The 23,847-nt window shown below is 41.4% G+C and overlaps 1 protein-coding gene and 1 non-coding gene across 2 annotated transcripts in view; one reads left to right on the top strand and one right to left on the bottom strand.

Annotated features, from left to right (window-relative positions):
- Positions 1-23,847, bottom strand: part of IL1RAPL1 (interleukin 1 receptor accessory protein like 1) — a 1,273,168-nt gene that overhangs the window by 409,593 nt on the left and 839,728 nt on the right. The gene's annotated exons all lie outside the window — the stretch shown is intronic.
- LOC133386406 (U6atac minor spliceosomal RNA) lies at positions 21,348-21,473 on the top strand. Its single transcript, XR_009763150.1, has one exon. It is a non-coding gene; the product is annotated as a U6atac minor spliceosomal RNA (small nuclear RNA).

The raw sequence follows: 23,847 nt of genomic DNA, 5'->3' as shown, positions 1-23,847 counted from the left end.
CTCAGAAAATAAATTTCTGACATTATTTTTCAAACTCCTGCAGAACTGTTGGATAGTATCAGTCCATACCTAGAGACTATTTGATGAAATGTTTTATCATCCATGAATTTTGGGTGCATCTGTGTATTCATTTTCAATATTGTTTAATTTCATTCTAATATTGTTGAAGGAAGCAGTGAGCTTGTCTGTTTCTCCTTCTAGTTCTCCACTCTTAGCTACCAGTATTAACTAACATTATTATTATTATTATTATTATTATTATTATTATTATTATTATTATTGGCATTTATATACCACTTTTCAGGTAGATCTCACAAAGCGGTTTACATAAGATAATTATAATAATAAGCAATGTTTTTTTTAAGTTCCAATAAAATTGAAACAGCTTGGTTAAGAAGAATCTGTTACTGTTGCTTCTCCTCTCCCCTCAGGTCAAGGTTCTACTGCAGATGCCCCTGTGGTGACAGTTTGAGGAAGGGAGGGAGGGAGGCAGGGGTCAATATGGCATCAGGATGGTGACATTTCCTCAGTTTCTTCTCTCCCCCAAAAGAGTTTAAGTGACCCATCATTATCAGAACAGAGATTTCTGAAGAAAACAGTCATAAAAATTTCATTCCCCTCCCAAATATTTTGCAAAATGTCCCCCATTTTCACTCCCACAAACAGCATTGACAAGTTTGGGAGATAACTTTCACTCATCCCAAAACAGCAATTGCTTGGAAAAAGTAATATACACTTTGATGCACTTTAAATATAAATATCATGGTGAGGAAGTATTTGTGTCCAGGTGATAGAACATGGTATGGGGAGGTGGCAACAAAGTTGCAGTAAAATATGTAAAACCAATGTAAACTGTATTAGGATCCATGCAGATTGAAGTACACACTGCTATAGAAAACTGAGCAAAGGCCTAGTGTAGCTCACATTACATTCACGCCAGACATTTATTCTACATTAAACAGTCATGGCTTCCCCCAAAGAATCCTGGGAAGTGTAGTTTGTGAATGATGCTGAGTTTTATTAGGAGACTCCTACTCCCCTGACAGAGCTCCAATGGCCAGAGTGGTTTAACAATCAACCCCTCTCCCCAGAGAATTCTTGGAACTGGAGCTCTGTGAGGGGAATAACAATCTCCTAACAACTGTTCTCTACTTCAGTCCTCTTCTCTACTTCAGAAGTCTCTACTCTAATGGTCTAAGGGCACAATCCAACTGCCTAACTCACTACAATTGGGGGTTGGATGGGGTGGATGTTTCCCTCCCCCAGACCATAACAGCTCTGCTGGTCTCTGGGCACTGGCACACTTTCCACTGGTGATAATCCATGTAAAGCCCTGATGTTGGATGTTTGTGGGTGGACAGGGATTGAACCATCCTGGGATCTGTTGGATCTTGGCCAGACCTACTGCCATCACATGATGACATCATGTCCAATTTGGGCCTGATTGGTATGCCAGTCCAGGCTGATGTAGCTCAGAGCAGGCTTTTGCCTGCCCCATGCCTTCCATCTTGGAATGAATGACTGGGCCGTAGATATGGTGGCGGCTAAGCTGCTCTAACATGCCCTGTCACTGCCTGACTGGGATTTGGATTGCTTTGCCACCACACAGATATATACATGCATTTCCAAAGCATATATTTCCTCCTACTGTTACATTGAAATTATGATTAAATATTGTCCTATCATTGCTAGATGATTCTGTAACTTCTAATACCAACAAAAACAGATGTTTGATTGTTACTGAAGCATGGAAACATGAAGTTCCCTTTCACTTGATCATATGCATGCTGCAATCTCAGACTATTAACATTTAACAAATCAGTATGTTCAAAGTGGGAATCAAATGAAATATTACTTTTATGACTTGGATGACATTTCCTGCCATCCTTTAGGGTCTAATTTACACATGGGAGCAAAACTTCAAAACATTGCCAATGAAGTCATTCTCAAAAAAGCAGTGTCACCTTTCTATTGCATACCCAGAAACTGAGAAGAAAACAATTGTGGATTTGCTCATCTCTGTACAGCTCTTGCCTTCTGCATCAAGTGTCATGCATCAAAATTAGACATACCTGATGCTCAAACATATGATAATGGCTGTCTCCATTAGAAACTGCTACTAGAAGCAGTGGCATCACATGGTTTTATGGTAACACACACCTGCCTTGTAGGTTGTAATACTCTAGATCAGGTTAGATTTCAGCTTTTTGGTATTTATTATTATTACTATTATTACAAAAACCCAAGATCCACCAATCAGAGCAAGCCACAAAATATATACACTTAGAATTAAATAATTCTTAGCCAGGGATTTACTTTTTAAGAATAACAGGCAGTGAAAAATTCAATATTTTAATAGCTATAATTATGATAGTTACAGAAGTTGGTATTTTCTTTTCAAAAGTTGGTGTTTTTAATTTTAAAGCTTAAGAATCAAGAGGAAAAATGAAGAGTAAAACTATACTCCCCTTTCTGCCAAAACTCTTTCTATTGAATGTAAGCCTTGACAGGAAACAGTTTCAGAAAGTATAACAGACCCAGCATGCCTTGCCTTGTTGCCAGATGTCATGAGCCAAGTAGGGAGGAGGCAGATAGATGAAGGGGAATCTTAGGATGAGGACTTGGATTGGGAACTTGGGGAGGGGGCAGATAGTGGGGTGGCCACTCAGGGTGACTCAGCCCTTGACTTGGATAGTTCAGCACCCTCCACTCCTGACCCCCCTGTGCTGCACGCCACCAGAGCCTCAACCTCACATTCCAGACATTCCCCAACTGAGCACTGCCCCACTTCCCCCACCCAAACTGTCAGTTAGCAGCCCCCCTCCGTCAGGGTCTGAGATCAAGCCACCTTTGTCCAGCACTCAGAGCACGAGAAGTGGGAAATTCAACAGACTGAGTTGAGGAAGAGGAAGGGGACTTTGGGGGGGGGAACTCAGTGCTAAGTCAACATCTTAGAGCTGTGAAGACATGCGTAGTCAGAGTTAGTTCAGAGTCAAAGTTCCGAGAAAGCTTAGTTAGGTTAATGAGGCACACTGCTTTTGATGTATCTATAACTTTAATAAAAAGAGAAGAAACCTCAGATGCAACTGTGACGGAGTCCTTCAGCTTCAGACAGGACACCAGTAAAAGGGAATTGCTTCAGTGGCATATTTAATATGTGTCATTGAAGCCTTTTCTTTTTCTGGCAGAAAAGCAAGGAGGCAGCAAAAGTGTATGTAATGGAGATTGTACACTCAACACTGTTGAATGTTACATATGAATAACTGTATGAATGTACAGCTCAACTACTTGTGTACGCAGGAACACAGAGTGTACAATCGTTGAATATAACGTGTGAACAGGGCCTCTGTGATTACGGCCTCTGCCCATGGAAGCAGAGCATAACCTTTGTGGCTAGTAGCCATTGATAGTCTTAAAATGTAAATGTACTGCCTTCAAGTCGATTCCGACTTATGGCGACCCTATGAATAGGGTTTTCATGAGGCTGCGAGGCAGTGACTGGCCCAAGGTCACCCAGTGAGCTTCATGGCTATGTGGGGATTCGAACCATGATCTCCCAGGTCGTAGTCCAACACCTTAATCACTAAATCACACTTATCCTCCATGGATTTGTCTAAAAAATGTTTAAAGCCATCTCAGTTGGTGGTCATCATTACCTTCTGTGGGAATTTATTCCACAGTTTAACTATGGACAGCGTGAAGAAGTACTTTCTTTTGTCTATCCTGCATCTTCCAACATTCAAATTGTCCACAAGTTCTAGTGTTATGAGTGTTGTTGGATGCCCACATTGGATGTACTAGTGTTACGAGAAAGAGAAAAATGTGCCTCTACCCACTTTCTCCATGCCATGCATTTCTGTCATGTCCCCTCTTACTCACCCTTTCTCTAAATTAAAAAGCCCCAAATGATGCAACCTTTCCTCATAGAGGATTTGCTCCATCCCCTTGAACATTTTGGTTGCCCTTTTCTGAACTTTTTCCAAGTCTGTAATATACTTCTTCATGTAAGGTGACAAGAACTGTACACTGGTCGCACCATAGATTTGTATCATGGCATTATGATACCAGTCATTTTATTTTCTGTTCCTTTCCTAATGATCCCTAGAATGAAATGTGCCATTTTCACAGCTGCTGCACACTGGGTTTTCACCTGCTGTGATGAAAGAAGATCCACCATGATCCCAAGGTCTCATTTCTGGTCAATCACTGTAAGTTCAGACCCCATGAGCATATATGTGCAATGAAGATGTTGTGGTTTTTTTGTCTGAACATGCATCACTTTACACTTGTTTACACTGAATTGCATTTTCCATTTTACCACCTATTCACTCAGTTTGGAGAGGTTCTTCTGCAGCTCTTCATAGCCCTTTTTTGTTTTAACCACCCTGAACAAATTAGTATCATCAGCAAACCTGGCCACCTCACTGCTCACCCCTAACTCTAGATCATTTCTGAACAAGTTTAAAAACACATGTTCCCAATACTTATCCTTGAGGGCAGACTCCACTTTCTACATCCTTATATTGAGAGAGCTGTCCATTTATTCTTAATCTCTGCTTCCTGTTATTTAACCAGTTCCTGATCCACTGGCCTTGCCTCTTATTTCTTAATTGTTAAGTTTACTCAGGAATCTTTGGTGAAAGTCCAAGTACACTATGTCAGTTGGATCACCTCTATCTTTATACTTACTGACACTCCCAAAGAGCTCTAATAAGTTAGTGAGACAAGACTTACTTTTTGCATGCTGTTTCTACTTCAGCAAGGCTTGTTCTTCTATATGGTTGATTATCTTTATAGTTTCCACTAGTTTTCCTTGGACAGATATTAAGCTAACCAGCCTGTAATTTGCAGGATCCTCTAGGATCCCTGTTATGTTGGCCACTTTCTGCTCCTTGTGTATGCAGGCTGATCTTAGGGACAAGAAGTTCAGCATTTATTTATTTTTTGTTAGAAGACCAGCATTTACATGTTTCAGTTCTTTGAGAAGAAGTGCATGCTATCTGGACCTGGCAATTTATCAATTGTTATTTTGTCTATTAGGCTTAGAACAATCTTTAGCTCCTGGAAGAAAATCAATTTACTATTCTGTGTCTGCTAGATTGTGGGTGTATTTGGATGCAGAACTGTGACTGGGGGCTCCAAGAAAGAAGAGGAAGCCTAAAGAGAGAGTAATTAATTGAAAACGTGCTGTAAGGTAATGGACTGTGTTTGTACTTGTGTGGGAATGCAACTGTATTTCTATGACTATGGTTTTAATGATGTATATTTCAATGTCCGACTAACCTGTACCTGTTATTTCTTTGTAGGAGAAGCTGTTATTCTATTGTTTGTTTGCAGGTCTGGGACAGACCTTTTCAGGGAAGGGGGTAGTGTTGTTAGTTTGGGGTTGGAATGGATGATCCCTGTGGGTCCCCTTCCAGCCTCTGATTTGGAGACTTGCGCCTGGGGGGAAAGAAACTCGCTCTGCTGGTCAGATGAGCTTCTTTTGTTAAACAAATAGAGTGGCCACATTTGTAATGGGTCTGTCAGGTGCCCAGCAACTGGTGAATGGGCCAGGAAGATCCTTTTGTCATTGAAACTCTTCAGGAGAAGCCTCCCCCCCCCACCGAATCCTAGGGGAGGCTTGTGTTTTTAGTTCTCTCTGAAGAATTGCTGGGAACTGGAGGCAGGCATGGCTCTCTGCACCATGGCATTTGGGGTGCCTCCTGTAACACTGATGGGAAAACTGGATATTGGACTGCTGATGCCTTGAACCCCTCCATCCTAGGCTCAGGTTGGAATGTGTGTAAATAAATAAACCATATTTCATAAAGACACTGCAGTCTCTGCTGACCTTCTTCCCAAAGGAAACCAAACCCTGGATGAGTGCAGGGACCCTTGAGATCTCACTGCTCGGAGATTGGGGAGGCGTGCAACAATATAATGTCATTCACAGATCATGTAAAGAAAAATAAACATGCACAAAGCCAGAAGCAGCCCCTCTTGGCTTAACTACAACATTTCTTAGTCCTAATATTTATAGCAAAATATGAAGAAAGGTAAGAAAAAAGTTTGCCAAACTTGACAAATAGCAATACGCAAACAATACTCTATGTGCAGTTTTACAACTTTGGTTTCTCAACAACCAAGTCTTAGCCTACCCTACTTTATAGGGACTTTATTTATTTATTTATTTATTTGATTGATTGATTGATTGATTGATTGATTGATTGATTGATTGATTGATTGACTGATATCCCACCCTTTCTCCCGGTAGGAGCCCAGGGTAGCTCCTTTATTAAAATAAAAAGGGGAAGCAAAGACAATGTACATAGCCTTGGGAAGAAAGCAAGGTACAAAATTATAAAACAAGCAACAAACACTCTATGCATTTGCAGTTTTACAACTCTCAACAAAACACTCCCCACACACATTTTTCAACCTTGATAAACAAAAAATTGTATCCTTGTGTTTAAGTACAGTCTATAGGAAGCTTAACTTGCCACAGCTGTAAGGTGTTTGATGATTTTATGGTTGTATTTGTAGGAAGTTTCACATCAATCAATGCATTGTCTCATTGTGTGCTCTGAATCTATTGACCACTAGGGGCAATAGATATAGGGCTGGTTCACACTGCGACTTACTGTGAGATTGGTGCTACTTGCATCCCCGTCTAATTTGCATGGTTCACATGACGCTGCAGGCAATCAGCAGCTATCACACAGTTTCCCCATATCAACCCTATCCAATTATAATGCGAAAAGGAAAGGAAAAACCATCTCAGCTTCACTGCGCTCCTTCGTATAGGTGCTTTGCCTCAATTTTTTTTAGTGGGCAGGCTCTCTTATCCCCCATCGCCAGCTCCCCCCCTCTCTGTCGCTTGCAAAAGCTGTGGCAGCTGCTGCCTACTTTGCCTTTCACTCACTCCCCCCTCTATTCACTGACAAAAAAACCTCCCCTTCTCCATTAGCAATATCAATACTCCGGAGTAGGGTTGCCAGGCTCAGGGCCTGAGAATGATTCTGTATCTTTAAGAGAAGAGACAATTCAGCCAAGTGCAAGTTTTCTTGCAACACTGTAATGGGAAAAACCACAAGGTGAAGTTCTCCCTTCTGTATCTTTAAAAGTAGTGCAGGGGGAAGGGATTACAAATCCTCTTTCCCAGATGCTTGATTACTGCACTACCTTGGGTTATCTTGACTTTATTTTATTCATAAAGGACTGAAAAAAGTATGCTTTGAAAATGTGGAAATGTAATGCAGAGGCTTTGAAAAGGTCCAACCAGATATAAAAACGGGGAAAAAGGAATACAATGGAATATAATACTTTACACAGCAATCTCTTTCTGAGCTGCTCACCAAGTTTAACATATACACATCTTAATTTATATTTATTGTTAAGAAAGTGTGATGATTTGATTGCACATATAAAGTTTAGAAGTGCAAACCACTACTTTCAACTGATCTGTGAAGAAAAACTTATTAGAAAATGTAAGTTCTGAACAAAACGAGAACAATTCTTTTTCATTCCTTTTGTTAGCCCATCCTTGATGAAAGCATGGAATACTTATATTTCCACATAGGGATTTTGAATAGAACAATCCACTGATATACAACTCAGCCCTCTGCATTTACCAACACAGACTCCTTCCAAGATATCTCCCAAGACGATAACATACTATTCATTTGTAAGCTGTTCTATAATGATGTGAATTTACAAAGATAAAAACTCTGAAATGACTTTAAAAGAGAAAATTCTTCAGGAGCTAAAGGCAAACTGATTATGTATGCAGAATATGTTAAATATAAATCTTACAAGTTCCAGTACTCATATCTACTTATTATTACTTTTTTATCTTAATAAAAACAACATTAACTTCAGAGGAACTATAATGGAACTTTCCACATCACAAAGAGGGCTCTTCCACATCACAATGAACACATTGTCAGGGATTTCTTTCCACAAAACATTTTATAATTCAGTTTCATTTGCATCCTCCACTGACCTCAGCAATTAAAAAATAAAATCCCCTAAGTATACCTGACAATGCTAGGCCATATCTACACAGTAGAATCAAATTAATATTTTATTTATTTAAAACATTTATATATCACTTAATCATTTGCATTTCTTAGTGGTGCACATTAAAAAAGCCATACATACCCACCCAGCTGGTATGTATGAAAACCTAGCAGATGACACAGCTTTGTTCAAGCCTAGTTCTCTTCCTGTTATTTTAGTTTTCTAATTTTGGGGGAAAGGGGACATTGAAAAAATATGATATCCCAACTTCACAACATTCTTCAGCCATTTTTATTCTTACTCTTTTTGATTAGTGTATCTGGCTGTGCACAAGACCTCTTTACATGTAGGTGCTGAACATGCTGTTCTATGAGTCGGATAATACCTCACTGAATCATAAAGAAACAAAACACAGGATGCACATGGAAGCAAGCTGATATCTGCAGAGTCTCCCACAGAGCACTGCTTTATTGCTATGTTCATTTGCCTTATAGTTTTTATGATACTTTTCAGAATACATTGGTAAATTTGGCTATTTTGGAGTACACGTTACAAGTTCAATGCTAGATGTGGTACAGCTGAATATATCCATGATACACTTGATATCTGAAGGAGCACCTCCAGCATCACCAAATATGCCGCCCGACGAGATCTGCCTCACAAGACCTTCTCTCGGTCCCACCAGTTAAAACAGCTAGGCTGGTACGGACCAGAGACAGGGCGTTCTCGATTGTGGTCCCCACCCTCTGGAACTCTTTGCCCTATGATCTTCGCCATGCCCCCTCCCTGCCAAGTTTCCGCCAAGCCTTGAAAACCTGGTTATTCAGACGGGCTTACAAGATTCTTGGGGCGGACTAGTTTTTATCTTGTTGCAGTTGTGGGTGGTTTTTAGATTAATTACAGTTGATGTTTTTGCTTATATGTTGTATTTTATATTGTATTTATCTTATCCTTTTATGTACGCCGCCTAGAGTGGCTGTTAATTCGGCCAGATAGGCGGCTTAGAAATAAAATTTTATTATTATTATTATTATTATCCTTCTTCCTCAAACAAAACACGTAGAAGAATTAAGTGAATTATATATATGAACGTAATTGTGATTAACCAAACAGAGGTTTTTATTGTATTAACAAAATGTTTCAGCTTCCACCTTCATCAGCTGCCAACATACAAATGCTGTTACCAAGGTGGCAGTTATAGAGCTTTGAGGAATGCTCAGAGGGGCTTCATTTGCAGAAGCTAAGTAGTGGTGGTACTGTCCTCCAGGTTCAGGCCATGTGGTGCCAATGTGTCCAGAGAGTATATCCAAAAGTTCTCCCTTTTGGTCAGTGCTGCTGGATCTGCTGGCATCTCTATCGCTGTAATGGAAAAGTCCAACAGGCTGTGACCCTCGATGTTAAAATGATTTGCAACTGGTTGCTCCACTTTTTCTGTCACAATTGCCGACTTGTGGTTCCTGAAGCGCATGCGTAGGTCAGTTGTGGTCTTTCCTACGTATTGGATATGACATCCTGGTCTTTTGCACTTGATGATGTAAACTATATTGCAGGACCTGCAGGTGATGTTCTGTTTGATGTAATATGTCCTGCCTGTCCTAGTGCTTGTAAAAGTGGCTGTCTCCCTGAGGTACACACAGGTGATACAGCGTTTGGAGTGACAAGGATGAGACCCTGGATTGGTGATAGGTGGCTTAAGCACAGCTCTCATCAACAGTCTGTGCAAATTAGGAGGTTGGCGAAATGCTATAACAGGAGGCCTGCTGATGGCTCTGGTAAGATGTTCAGAGTTTGCCAGCAATGGGTAGCTCTCCCTGATTGCTCAGTGATAGGAGATGCTGGATGGAAATCTACCACAAATGGAATCCATTGCTCTCTGCTCTTTGACACCTCAGTATGATGGAGGAGGTTTTCTCTGGACAGAATGGAGGCTCGGTAGATGTTGCAATTGATAATATGTGGAGAATATCCTCTTAGAAGAAGGTGTTCTTTAAGTTCACTGATCCTTCTCTGGTATTTATCTTCAGTGTTGCAAATAAGTTTGATTCTCAGAGCTAAGCTATACACAATGTTCTTCTTTATATGCCTAGGATGGCAGGATTTCCAGTTTAAATAGGTGCGGGCATCAGTGTGTTTGCTGTAGAGATCCTTATTTTGTTGTTTTCAATGGTGAGAAGGGCATCCAGAAAAGGGATGTGTGGATTGTCATTTGTACTATTAAATGTAAACTTAATAGAGGGATGGATAGAGTTGATGTAATTTTTAAATTGTTCCAAACTCTCTTTACCATTCATCCAGACCGTAAAGATGTCGTCAATGTATCGCCACCATATAAGTGGTTTGTTGAGTGCCTTTTTGAGGATCTCCTGTTCCAGTTTACCCATAAAGTGATTCGCATATGATGGAGCCATGCGAGTCCCCATAGCTGTGCCTTGTAGTTGCAGGTAGTGTTCTCCATTGAATGTAAATTTGTTACAAGTCAGGACTAGCATAGCTAAAGTTGTGAGAACCTCTGTTGGAGGATTGTTCATATCTCTGGTGTTAAGGAACTCATTTAAAGCCTGAATCCCATCATTATGTGGTATACTGGTGTAAAGAGATGTGACATCTAAAGTAGCTAGTATAGTATTGTTGTGGAATTGATACTGTTTGTTTTAAGCAAGAAGTCCTTCGTGTCTTTGATATATGATGGGAGGTTTTGCACCATGTTTTGTAAATTTAAGTCAATGTACAGAGAAATCCTTTCAGTAGCTGTGTTGTTACCTGAGACAATTGGGCGACCAGGATTGTTGGCTTTGTGGATTTTAGGCAGCATGTAAAACCTTCCAGGGGTGGGATTTGGATTAACAAGGAGATCAGCACTTTCCTCTTTAAAAAGTTTCCTACTTGTAAGGTTTTGTATAGATGTAATGATTTATTTTATTTATTTATTTTATTTAATTTATATACCGCCCTAAGCCAAAAAGGCTCTCTGGGCGGTGTACATAAAAGATAAAACAAGCAAGATATATAAATACAGTAAATATAACAGAATCAAAAATCAAAACAACACGCAACAAAAACCAAGCAACATCAAAATATAACAATAATAGGATACTGTTTAAAATACACTATAAAAACAATTATTAAAATACATTTTAAAATGCCTGGGAGAATAAAAAGGTTTTCACCTGGCGCCGAAAAGATAGCAGCGTCGGCGTCAGGCGTACCTCATCGGGGAGACTATTCCACAATTCGGGGGCCACCACCGAGAAGGCCCTGGTTCTGGTCACTACCCTCCGAGCTTCTCGATGGGATGGGACTCGGAGGAGGGCCTTAGATGTCGAGCGCAGTGTACGGGTAGGTTCGTATTGGGAGAGGCGTTCCACCAGGTATTGCGGTCCCATGCCGTGTAGGGCTTTATAGGTCAAAACCAGCACTTTGAATTTAGCCCGGAAACAAATAGGAAGCCAGTGCAGATGGGCCAGAACAGGTGTTATATGAGCGGACCTTCTGGTCCGCGTCAGTAGTCTGGCCGCTGCATTCTGGACTAGCTGTAGTTTCCGAACTATCTTCAAGGGCAGCCCAACGTAGAGCGCATTGCAGTAGTCCAACCTAGAAGTTACCAGAGCGTGAACAACTGAGGCGAGGTCATCACTGTCCAGATAGGGACGTAGCTGGGCTACCAGTCGAAGATGGTAAAAAGCATTCCGTACCACCGAGGCCACCTGGGCCTCGAGAGACAAGGAAGGATTGAAAAGAACTCCCAAGCTATGAACCTGTTCCTTCAAGGGGAGTGTAACCCCATCAAGAACAGGATGAACATCCTCCATCTGGGCAGTGAAGGCACTCACCAACAGCGTCTCGGTCTTGTCTGGATTGAGCTTCAGTTTGTTAGTAATGATATGAGTATTGAGATCTGTGGTGATGTCTTTGTCAAGAAATCTACATGTTGTTTCATCCTTTAGTTGTCTTTGACCTTCTGCTATATAGTCTGTAGTGTTAAGTACCACAACAGCACCACCCTTATCTGCAGGCTTGATGACAACATCCCTTCTCATCTGAAGGTTCCTTAGGGCTATTCTTTCTTCTTTTGAAAGGTTGTCGTGAGTAGGAGTTAGTGTGTGGTTGTTGATGACTCTGTTTATTGATAAGAGAAAGGTTTCTAGGACTGGATTCCTGTTAATGTTCGGTGTCCAAGTTTTAGGTGGCAGAAACTGTAGCAGAGGATCTCTATTGTAGAGGTCTATGTTGTTCTTAGAGTCATCATAGTGTACTTAGACTTTCAAAAAGCGTTTGACAAGGTACCTCACCAAAGGCTTCTGAGGAAGCTTAGCAGTCATGGAATAAGAGGAGAGGTCCTCTTGTGGATAAGAAATTGGTTAAGAAGCAGAAAGCAGAGAGTAGGAATAAATGGACAGTTCTCCCAATGGAGGGCTGTAGAAAGTGGAGTCCCTCAAGGATCGGTATTGGGACCTGTACTTTTCAACTTGTTCATTAATGACCTAGAATTAGGAGTGAGCAGTGAAGTGGCCAAGTTTGCTGATGACACTAAATTGTTCAGGGTTGTTAAAACAAAAAGGGATTGTGAAGAGCTCCAAAAAGACCTCTCCAAACTGAGTGAATGGGCAGAAAAATGGCAAATGCAATTCAATATAAACAAGTGTAAAATTATGCATATTGGAGCAAAAAATCTGAATTTCACATATACGCTCATGGGGTCTGAACTGGCGGTGACCGACCAGGAGAGAGACCTCGGGGTTGTAGTGGACAGCACGATGAAAATGTCGACCCAGTGTGCGGCAGCTGTGAAAAAGGCAAATTCCATGCTGGGGATAATTAGGAAAGGTATTGAAAATAAAACAGCCGATATCATAATGCCATTGTATAAATCTATGGTGTGGCCGCATTTGGAATACTGTGTACAGTTCTGGTCGCCTCATCTCAAAAAGGATATTCTAGAGTTGGAAAAGGTTCAGAAGAGGGCAACCAGAATGATCAAGGGGATGGAGCGACTCCCTTACGAGGAAAGGTTGCAGCATTTGGGGCTTTTTAGTTTAGAGAAAAGGCGGGTCAGAGGAGACATGATAGAAGTGTATAAAATTATGCATGGCATTGAAAAAGTGGATAGAGAAAAGTTCTTCTCCCTCTCATAACACTAGAACTCGTGGACATTCAAAGAAGCTGAATGTTGGAAGATTCAGGACAGACAAAAGGAAGTACTTCTTTACTCAGCGCATAGTTAAACTATGGAATTTGCTCCCACAAGATGCAGTAATGGCCACCAGCTTGGACGGCTTTAAAAGAAGATTAGACAAATTCATGGAGGACAGGGCTATCAATGGCTACTAGCCATGATGGCTGTGCTCTGCCACCCTAGTCAGAGGCAGCATGCTTCTGAAAACCAGTTGCTGGAAGCCTCAGGAGGGGAGAGTGTTCTTGCACTCGGGTCCTGCTTGCGGGCTTCCCCCAGGCACCTGGTTGGCCACTGTGAGAACAGGATGCTGGACTAGATGGGCCACTGGCCTGATCCAGCAGGCTCTTCTTATGTTCTTATGTTCTTAATTCAGCCAATCTGCATCTCCTTTCAAATGCTTTGATGTCACATTTCATCTGTGCTATATTGTGTTCTCTAGGTGTTGGGCAGAAGTTGAGGCCTTTGGATAGAAGCCTAATTTCATTAGGTGACATTTTGCCTGCAGTGAGATCTATTATTGTTGTGGAGTCATTTCTGTAAGTTATGTCAGGTGATCTTGTTATACATGTGGAAGTTTTTGGAGTAACTCTTTTGAATCTCCTGTTTTTCTTTTTCTTGTGGTTAGCTTTTGCTCTTGTAGTACATGAAAATATTTCTTTATAAATAGAACACTGTGTTATTAAATTGCATGGAATAAGAGGAAGATGATATCTTAGAATATCCCTTTTGAGTTTTTTCTTTTTGGTGGCATGGACAATTGATAAAAGTTGTCTGTTCCGTTTTATGGAGCAGATACAGGAAGCGTTCATAGTCTCATGGTGTTAGAATGTTTCTTTGAAACATTAATTCCTGCTGTAGTGCGTGTTTCAAGGTCTTGATTTTCAGAAGATTCTGCTTAATAATAGTAGAAATAAGGAATATGCTCAGCTGATGTTTCTCTATGTGCCAATTTAGACATAAAGGGATACTTTCTGGAACAGAAATTAGTTTATAGATCTCAAGGCTTTGTGGGATAATGTTTAAGGTGTTATATACTTTAAGATGCTCTATAGTAAGTTAGCATTTTGTAATCTTCTCTTGTAAAAACATTGCATACCTTGGGTGGTTGTTGTGCATGATGGAGAACTTGAATGAAGAAGACTGGATCCTCGTTGGATGCGAGTTGCTTTGGTATACAGATAAGACAGCTTTGAAAGCAACTTATATATATATATGGAATTTTTCAAAAGTTGCTTCCCTGAAGCCTAACATATTATTACAATGTTATTATATTATTATAATGATGTCTCTATTATAATACAAAATGCAAAAGAATTAAATTAAATTAATATATAAAAATAACGTACACAGAACTTTTAAACTTTTGTCCATTAATTTCTGTAGACTCCCACTTCTGCACATGTATTCTGGCCATATTGGCTTCATATTTTGTATTACATTGCAGTAGACATTTGGAATCAGTAGTATATAATCTGAGGCTCACAAGCCTAAAAAATAGAGTTGGGACTGAATGCAGCCCTCCAGGCCTCTCTTATCAGTCCTCAGGACTCTTCCTAGGCTACCACCTGTCCTCAGGCCACACATCCTCTCCCCAGGCCAAAAGTCTCATCAGATCTGTTCTGTGTCCTTTACATGAGCTTTTGCCAGCTGCAATGCGTCCTTCAGCTGTGATAATGGCCCTTAGTTATCTGGATGGAGGATTGAGAGATTTTAAGTGTGTCTCTGTGTGTGCACATGCATGCACTGACTTTTGCATCACTGAAATGTAGCCTACTGTACAAAGGTAAGAATCACATCCATTGGTCCGTCTATTTTTACCTCTGGCCCCACCCACCCCTTCAATGTAAACCCTGATATGCAATAGTGTATGCATATATATATATATATATATATATATATATATATATATATATATATATATATATATATATATAAATAAAATAGAAAGCAGTCATATTAGGCTTCCATCAGGAGGACTAGTGGAGCAAGGAGAAGGAGGAAGTATTTAACCTTTTCATCTCCCATCATTTTTAACTAAAAAAGCACTCCAGTCCCAAGCTACTTTTCTTCCTATGTGCATATGCCTATAATTTTTCCCATTGGTGGAAAAGCAATTTGGAATGACGATTCTGGGAGGAAAAAAAATGACTGGAGAGAAAGTATAAAGTGCCTTCTGCTATATCTCTACTGCTGATGGCAGCCTCCCATACTTGTTTTCTTTTCTTTAGTAAGGGTAGTGTTACATGTGTTTCTGCCATGTAGCATCCAGTTTGTCCTTACAACTATTCCTAAGGAATTGTTCAGTTGTTATGTGCTAATCTTTTAAATATTTTTGTTTATTCTTTTAATGGTGTGTGGTGTCACTCATACAGCAGTCCTTTAATCCTTCAGTTTAAGGACTACAGCCTCAAATTACAATCACTCTTGCAACTTTTGTTTTTCATGTATTTCCTAAACAAGCACCACTTTATTGCTGTAACAAATGAAGCATACCTACCTGTTTGCAACTAAATAGACCCTTTCTATGGCCTAGAAAAAATATCCTTAAACCTCTTTGATCAAACAGTCCTTATACCTTTTGGCACTACAGGATATATATCTGCCTTAGGGTAGCAATTTGGAAATTGAAAGTATACTAAACAAGTTCAGTAACTTTATGAAAACTGCACAGTCCTCAGTTGCTGTAACCATGATGAGAGCCTGCTCTATCATTAGGCAGAGTGAGGCTGCTGCCTCAGGCAGCAGATGGTGATGGATAGGGAGTGGACAGAGCTATGTGTTCTGCATGGCCTACCCTGCTCTGCCAGAGGCTGCTTTCACACTGCACTTTATTCCATTATTCTGACAATTTCTTACCTGGTAATTTGCGCATTATATTTGATCTTTCAGATGACGCACAAGCTAGCTCCAGAATTCTAGTGGAATGAAGTAGAAGTTTAGCGCTAATTTCCGTGATAAAGGATACCAGAAATAATCCATTAGCAAGGCTGGGAACCCGGAAGATTGCAGGAGTTTAGTGCTAGCTGCAGCCGCTCATGTGACAGGCATCCCAGCATGCAGTGCATTCCCGCCCTTTAGTCGCGTGGTTTGTTTGTTTTTTTGCCTGATGAACGTTGTACCGGTATTCCAGCATCGGTGCAGATAGCAGCAGCATTTCCCACACATACCCCTGTCTTGATACAACTAAAGCAATTTAAAAAGTCAGATCCTAAAGGGAGAGGGCTTTCATGGTGATGGGACGAGATCTTAGACCTCCTACGCAGTGAGGAACAGTGTGCATGGGTGAGGGATGAAAACAAGCCGTGTGAAAGACAGTTGCAAAAAATGCCGGTATATCAGCTGAAAAAGCTGCTGTTCCTTAGCACAACAGGTACTGCAGTGTGAAAAGGATTTTAGAAATCAGGACAGAAGCGTTACCTTTTTAACCCGTTAAACTAACACAATCAGCCCCATGTGTGAAAGCAGCCAGAGTTGGCCTGTACAGTGAGGGATAATGCACTGTTATTTGTGTCAAGGTAAGCCTGAACCACTAGTCTGGTTGGCTTTTCTACATGGAATGGCAGGAGGCACAATCTTGTCCTTCACCTCAAGCAGCAAATTGTCTTGGGATGGCCCTGACCATGCTTACTTGGAAGAAAGATCCACTGAACTCAGGCTGAAATTCTACCCACACTTCCTTGAGAGTAAGCTCCCCACCCCACACAGTTGAATTCTGATTAACTAAATACACATAGGGTCAGGCTACATGTGCCCACCATTTTCCAGAACCTAGGACAGCAAGTTATTAGACAGAAGGTCTCCACAACATGGAAATTAAATGTCACTGCCCATTCTGTTTGATGCAGTCAGAGAGGGTCCAATGTGTGTAGACATGTCTGTCCATTAGACACAACTCCAAACAGCAGCAGCATAACGCCAAATTTATTAGGACCAACTCAAAGTGGGATTTTTTTTTAATTTCACCAAACTTTTCCTCAGGCTGGTTATAAAATTTTACAAATGTGGGAGACAAGCAGAAAGTAAATTACTACTGATAATGGGCATGGAGTTTAACTTTGGTCAAACATCATACACCTGACACAATGAATCTTGGTGGAAGGTCTATTCATCATGCTTGTGTCTCCACCAGCAACATTCCTTTTTCTTCCCGCCCCCTCCTTTTTTGTTCAGTATCCAACCTGAGAAAAAGTTATGTGCAACTCAAAAACAAGTTGGCTACATTGTCAGCTATCATAATAAATTGGATATTCTCTATTGAAAGTCTTTTTTTTCTAATCCCATCTCTTCTTTTTAGTGTTTGAGGCAACCGATGCTTTGGATAAATTACCCATATTTTTCATAAGCATTCCAGAGCCATGTCTATATGCTGTGGTTGTTTAAAAATACATTTAGATAATGAGCCATGATTGTAGAAGATTTTATTATTACTACTATAGCCACTATTCCCTTTCTGTGTGTTGCATGTGCTTCAAACTACTGGACAGAGGCTGGAGTGGTGCAGAGACGGAAAGAAGAGGTTGGGGTCCCAGAGCTGTTGATGCAACTGCAGCTGAGCTGACTCCACTGTCACCTTCTTTCAGCAGCATGTAAGAAAGGGTGACTGGGTTGTGCTGCTTCAGCAACTGTAACTAATTGGAAAGCTATTGCTCAACAGACGTGCTAACTATGTGAACTCAGCCTCAGAGCAGCAGGCTGGGTCTATCTTGAGTAAAAAAGACCACTGCAGCTGCACCGTCTCCCTTGATCCTCCACTGCTGGCTGCCATCTAGCAAAAGACCAATAGGGGTTTATCGCTTCCTAGTAATGTTCAACAGGCCAATCAATAGTGACAGTGGTCAATATTGACTGCAGTAAAATGGAAATGGACTGCCTTCAAGTCGATCCCAACTTATGGCTACCCTATGAATAAGGTTTTCATGGTAAGTGGCATTCAGAGGGGGTTTACCATTGCCTTCTTCTGAGGCTAGTCCTCCCCAGCTGGCTAGGGCCTGCTCAGTTTGCCACAGCTGCACAAGCCAGCCCCTTCCTTGTCCACAACTGCCAGCTGGGGGGCAACTGGGCTCCTTGGGACTATGCAGCTTGCCCACGGCTGCACAGGTGGCAGGGCACGTAACCCCTGAGCCACTCACTGTGGAGGTGATCTTTAGCTGGCGTTTGACACCCAGGAGACACAAGCAGGGATTTGAACTCACAGACTCTGGACTCCCAGCCAGGCTCTCCTCCCAGCTGTGCTGTACTGCAGTAGTGGCCCTCTATCTGGGCCTTGGCAGCTCCCTTCTGTTCTAATCTCTTTTGTGGACCCTGGTCCTCTACTTCATCCTTTGCCTCCTGCACCACAAATTATTAGATGAAGGCCTGGTGGCTTTGCAGCACCCTCTAACATTTGGTCAGATGGTGCAAAGCAGGAACCTGTAACCCTTCAGATATGGTTGAGCTACAATTCACATCATCCCATGCTGGTTGGGGCTGATGGGAATTAGTCCAACAACCTCTGGAGAGCCACAGGTTTTCCATCCCTGGTACAATGGGAATCTGAATCTAAAGGCTACCTTTTACAACAGCCCTTGTTGTTTGCCTGTGGCCTAGAATAGGAAAGGAAGGTAAAAGAGAGGCGGGAAAGAAAAAAACAAAACACAACAAAACAAAAAGCAGGCAGAAGCATAGAGGAGGCTGCAGGCTGGCAGCAATTCTGTAGGGCTGGTGAAGCAGCAGGGGACTCCAAGAGCTGGAGTGAAAGATCCCTGTTAACAGATTGAAAACAGAAGTACTTCTGGGATTATTAGACGAACTGTATTTGGAAATCTCTGTGACAGATAGGCCCAATATACTTTCAAACTTGTGTGAGTCTACTGCTAAATTGGCAACCACAGACGCCTAGCTAAAACATGAATTATTACGCTTTGAACTTACTTACATTCTTTCCCCAAGGCGGCTGCAAATATCCCTGTTGATCTACACTATTAAACTGCCTGTTGTTCATTAGCTGCATGTCAGTATGATTGCTGGAACTCACCAGGATTAGTACACAGGTTCCTAATACAGATCTTCAGCACTTGCCTTTAATTTTGGTTGCACAAGCACACTACTGATTTACATTCCAACTACAGCCATAAAGACAACAAGATTTAAACAAGGGATAGGTCTTTGAAGATAGTTAAGTTCTTAAATGGGAGCCATATCCTTTGACCTGGACACCCTGTTGTAGAATTTGCAGGTGTGTATACATGAGTAGTGCTTACTCAGTAATAAGAGGGAGGAACTATACTTGTGCTTATATTTTTGGCAGCCCCCCCCCAACTATTTATGTGGGAGAAGGGTAAAAATAAATTGTCTGTCAATAAGAAGTCAGCAAACTTTTTCCCTGCCCATGTGAAAGAAGAAGAAAAATTAACAGCTTGCTTTTGCAAGGGGTGAAGAGTTTTGCAAAATGGAGGACTGGAATTCAGCACAGTATTACATACTATACTGATGTGTGGGGATAATTAATATGTTCCAGGACTGAAACTGAATATCCCAGAAAGAAAGGATTCCTGCTGTCACAGCGGTAATTCCTTGAACACTTTTATGAATTCTGCCTCCCAAAAACACCATTTCTGAGGAAGGGAGATTTCACCCCCACCCCTTTCCAGCTGAAAATTCTCTCTTGAGAGCTTTCAATTTAGTCTCATTGAAAATAACTTTCATAGAAAGCTCTGGTGAGGTAAAATTCAGATAAAGTCTGGGCTCCCCCATAATTCTTTAGCTTTGCAAGTTTCTGATTTATATTAGGCTGCGTGATGTTGGCAGTTTCTTGCATGGAGAAAGACAAAAAGTGTGAATCAAATTCAGACTACACAATCCAAGGCCAATTCTCCAGACTACGACAGACAGCACTTTCAGAGTGACTAATACACATCATAGTCAGCTAATTAGGAAATGAGTAAAACAAGACCAGTTCATAGAAATCTCATTCTATGTAAATAGCAGTGTGGGTGTGGTTAGACTTCCAGTAGACCAAGCATCGTACTGGAGAGATTAGTTGTCTTGAAGGTGACATTACAAAATCTTAGAAAGGGATCCTGATTAGTTGAATTTATGTGCAATGTGCAATTATCCTGGTTGAAACACTGTCTCGTACTTTACTTTGCTGTTAAATGTGTTTATTGTTATGACAAACATTACAATAAAATATGTATCTAAAAACAAATAAAAGTCCAGTCTTACACTGTGCTGCCACCTTAGTGGTTTGAGATGTAGGTGGCCTGCCACCAGCACAATCATTGCTTTCTACAGCACCGGAAATAAATTGTTTTTCTCCTTTGCATAGAGTGGAGCTGCCCGTCAGCTACATGGAAATAATCTCATACACTGTAAATTTGAGTCACAAAAGGGGAAGCACAGGGGGTTTGAGTGGGAGGTGGGGGATTGTTATACAGCTTACATAAGATGGTGTTGTTGCACAATTAGAAGCTTCTGCTGTAACAGCTACAGCCAAAGTAGGGTCAGGCTATAAAGGAATTTGGTTAAAAAGCTGCACTGACTAATAGACAAGACTTTCACTTAGCTTCTTCTCCGCCAGGATATACAGAGCAGAGAAATAATGACACAAAATTAAAACCCTAGCATATAGATTCAAGGCTTTATCTTGGTTTAACATTCCACGCTGATCTTCACTTTCCTTGGCTTCAGTATTATTGTTTGTGGGTAGAACAATAGCAACTCGGGGAAGAAGATTATTGCTGTACAACAAGGCTTTTAATCATCAGAATTGCAGTGAATTGGAACTAAGTTGATTAAAGAGATATATGACATGAGAAATGTAGTAAGAGCATAATAAAGAGAGAGTGCGTGTATTCACTCTCTTCCACTGTCTTCACTTCTATGATTTCTTCTAACTGCTGCTAGGCAATTACAAGGAGTCATTTTTTTCTATAATAATTCCTTTCACTGTTCTGTTATGAACTTGGAAAAGCAAAATACTTTCAAACAGCAAAGCTACAAGGTATTACAAAAACTAAAAAATGCAATTTGAAATTCAGCACTCTCAGGAGAATAATCATCAAAAAATAATCATCAAAATTATAAAACTCTGTAGAACATAACCTACATGAAGTTTCTTAGAAGAGATTTTTGCTAAATCCTATTATGTCTGAGCAGAAAGATGCACACATAATTTGAAAAACAAATTTCAGTTGTGTGGTATGAAAGGAGAGAAGGTTAGCGCTCCGCTTGACAAGGATGGAAGAGGTCCTAGTGGCCTGTACTGCACACATGGTTAAGGCATTGCCATTTACATCTTGGCATCTAATCAGGTTTTGGAGAAGGTCTATAGCTCAGTGGTAGAGCATCTGCCTTGTATGCAGATGGTCCCAAGTTCAGTCCCTGGCATCTCCAGGTAGGGCTGGGAAGGATTTCTGCCTGAAATCCTGGAGAGCTGCTGCCAGTTAGTGTAGACAATATTGAGATAAATGGACCAATGGTCTGACTCAGGTATATGGCAACTTCCTATGTTCCTGTGCACTAAAAAAGCATCGGGAGAACAGATGCTTTCTCTACAGACTAAGGAAAAACCTTGCAGCCTCAGAAGTTTGGGTGAGCAAGACACATTTTCTGCTATATGTGCCTTTGAGGATATTGCTTTCTGTCCTGGAATGAATCTCTTAAGGGGAGGCAGCGTTACAAAGATGTCCAGTGCTGGGGTTTAAAGAAAAGGGGATCAACCCCAGCAAAACCTTTATTGGCTGGATAAACAATAACTAATCATCTCTGAAACAAGAGATGTGCAGCACTACTTTTTCCAATAATAATTTTTTTAAAATGAGAAGGGATGGATCTGGCAACTGTGGTTCTTTCGATTTCTCATTTTTCCTTCCTTAAATTCAGTCTCCATGTTTCTGCAGGAATTTGCAATTTCTTAAAAAAACTCATGAAAAAGTTTCAGCATTTTAGTGCAAATTTCTCCTAATAAGTACATTTTTGCCTGCAGTTTTGCCTGTCTCCTAATATAATGCATTTTTGTATGTTATTTTGACTAATATATTTTTTTATACACATTCCCCCTAATATATTTTATAGGCATTGGTTGGAGACCTGCATCACAAAATTTGGAAAAGTGCAAATTTTGAAGGATGGCTGTGTTTCTATGTTCATATTGTTTTGGAAAGCACAAATCTGATAAATTTGGCTTTTAAGGCAAATTGAATTGAATTTCTCCTGATCCCTAATAATGAGGAATAATACTAGCTGGAGAGTAGATAGCAGTGGCGGTAGGGCTGGTGCCAGAGGGTGGGCAGGTCCCAAGGGGCCCCTGAAGGGCCCCTCCTTAGGGAGGGTTGGTAGCACTCCCTTCCATGATCCGTGGCAGTGTCGGCTCCCCACCCTGCTGTGGATCACGAAAGGGAGCTCTGAGGCACCCCCTACTGCCGCGAAGGCTTGCGATGCCTGCCTGCATGCCCCACCTACCTCTTCCTTGATGTAAATGCTGGCTGCACTGTGGGCACAAGCCTGCCATCAACCAAGATGGCGGCCAAGATTTCCCTAAGGGGCTGATGCCCTTGCCGCCATCTTGGTTGATGGCAGGGATGCACGTGTGTAACACACGTGTGCCATCAATCAAGAAGGCGGCGGAGGCATCAGCCCCTTAGGGAAACCTCAGCCTCCATCTTGGTTGATGGCAGGCAAGTGCACACAGCGTGGACAGCATTCACAAAGGGAAAGGTAGGTAGGTAGGTGGGGTGTGTGTGCATGCATGCGGGTGCCAGGGCCTGGGGCAGGCTGGTGCCCAGGGCCCCTGCATGCCTGGTACTGGCCCTGAGTGGAGGGATAGGGCAGGCATCTCTGTGCCTTGGATCAACCCCTATGAACCATGTAAGCCTTCAAGGCTATACCCTGTCTTGCTCTACCCACTTTTTAAAAAAATTCCCTGGCTCATCTCCTTTGATCAGAAACTAGACAGCTGAATTCTACTTGGTGCCCAGCCCCTCTTCTCTTGTCTAGCTTTTCTTCGAAGAAAATTCTGAATGATAATTCTAATGCAGACGTTGCTATCTGCCATCAATCCCTCTAAACACTGAACTCAGTGACACTGTGCTGCCAGGATTGACGCCAAAACAGGGCTACTGAGAAACAAGGGAGAGGTATCAGCACGCTTGGATAAATCCCAAGGTATGCAGAAGTACAAGAAAATGAGGAGAACCCTTGGGGGGAAATTTTCTAAGAAGATTTAGAACATGCCAGCTTCCCCTTCTCTGTTACAACTATTTGGACCAGGGAACTTGCAGCTGGCTTTCAAAAGATGCTGGGAGCAGGCAGAAGTAGGGATAGTGCAGAAAAGAACAGAAGTAGAGCTCAGAACAAGAGGTGGGGAATGTAAAGAGGTGAAAGCGCAAGCTCAAGTGTAGGGGCAGAAGCAGAGGAAAGGAGGTGGGAGTTGCAGAAAAAGGAGAGAGGAGACAGCAAAAAGTGGGACAGAAGGACTCAGACAAACAAACAGAGAGGCAGTTGATGAAAGACAAGCAGAGACAGAGAAGTGAGGGATGGGGCAGGACACTCTTTAATTCTAAGGTGGTATAGTAAGCCAATTTAAATAATGTATGTATTATATAAGTCAGAACTGAATTTACAAGATCTGAACAGGGTGGTTCAAGACAGATGCTACTGGAGGTCGCTGATTCATAGGGTCACCATAAGTTGTA

The sequence above is a fragment of the Rhineura floridana genome, chromosome 5 (genome assembly GCF_030035675.1).
Source record: "Rhineura floridana isolate rRhiFlo1 chromosome 5, rRhiFlo1.hap2, whole genome shotgun sequence".
In the NCBI taxonomy this organism is placed as follows: Eukaryota; Metazoa; Chordata; class Lepidosauria; order Squamata; family Rhineuridae; genus Rhineura; species Rhineura floridana.
This window is presented reverse-complemented; position numbering and strand designations above follow the sequence as displayed.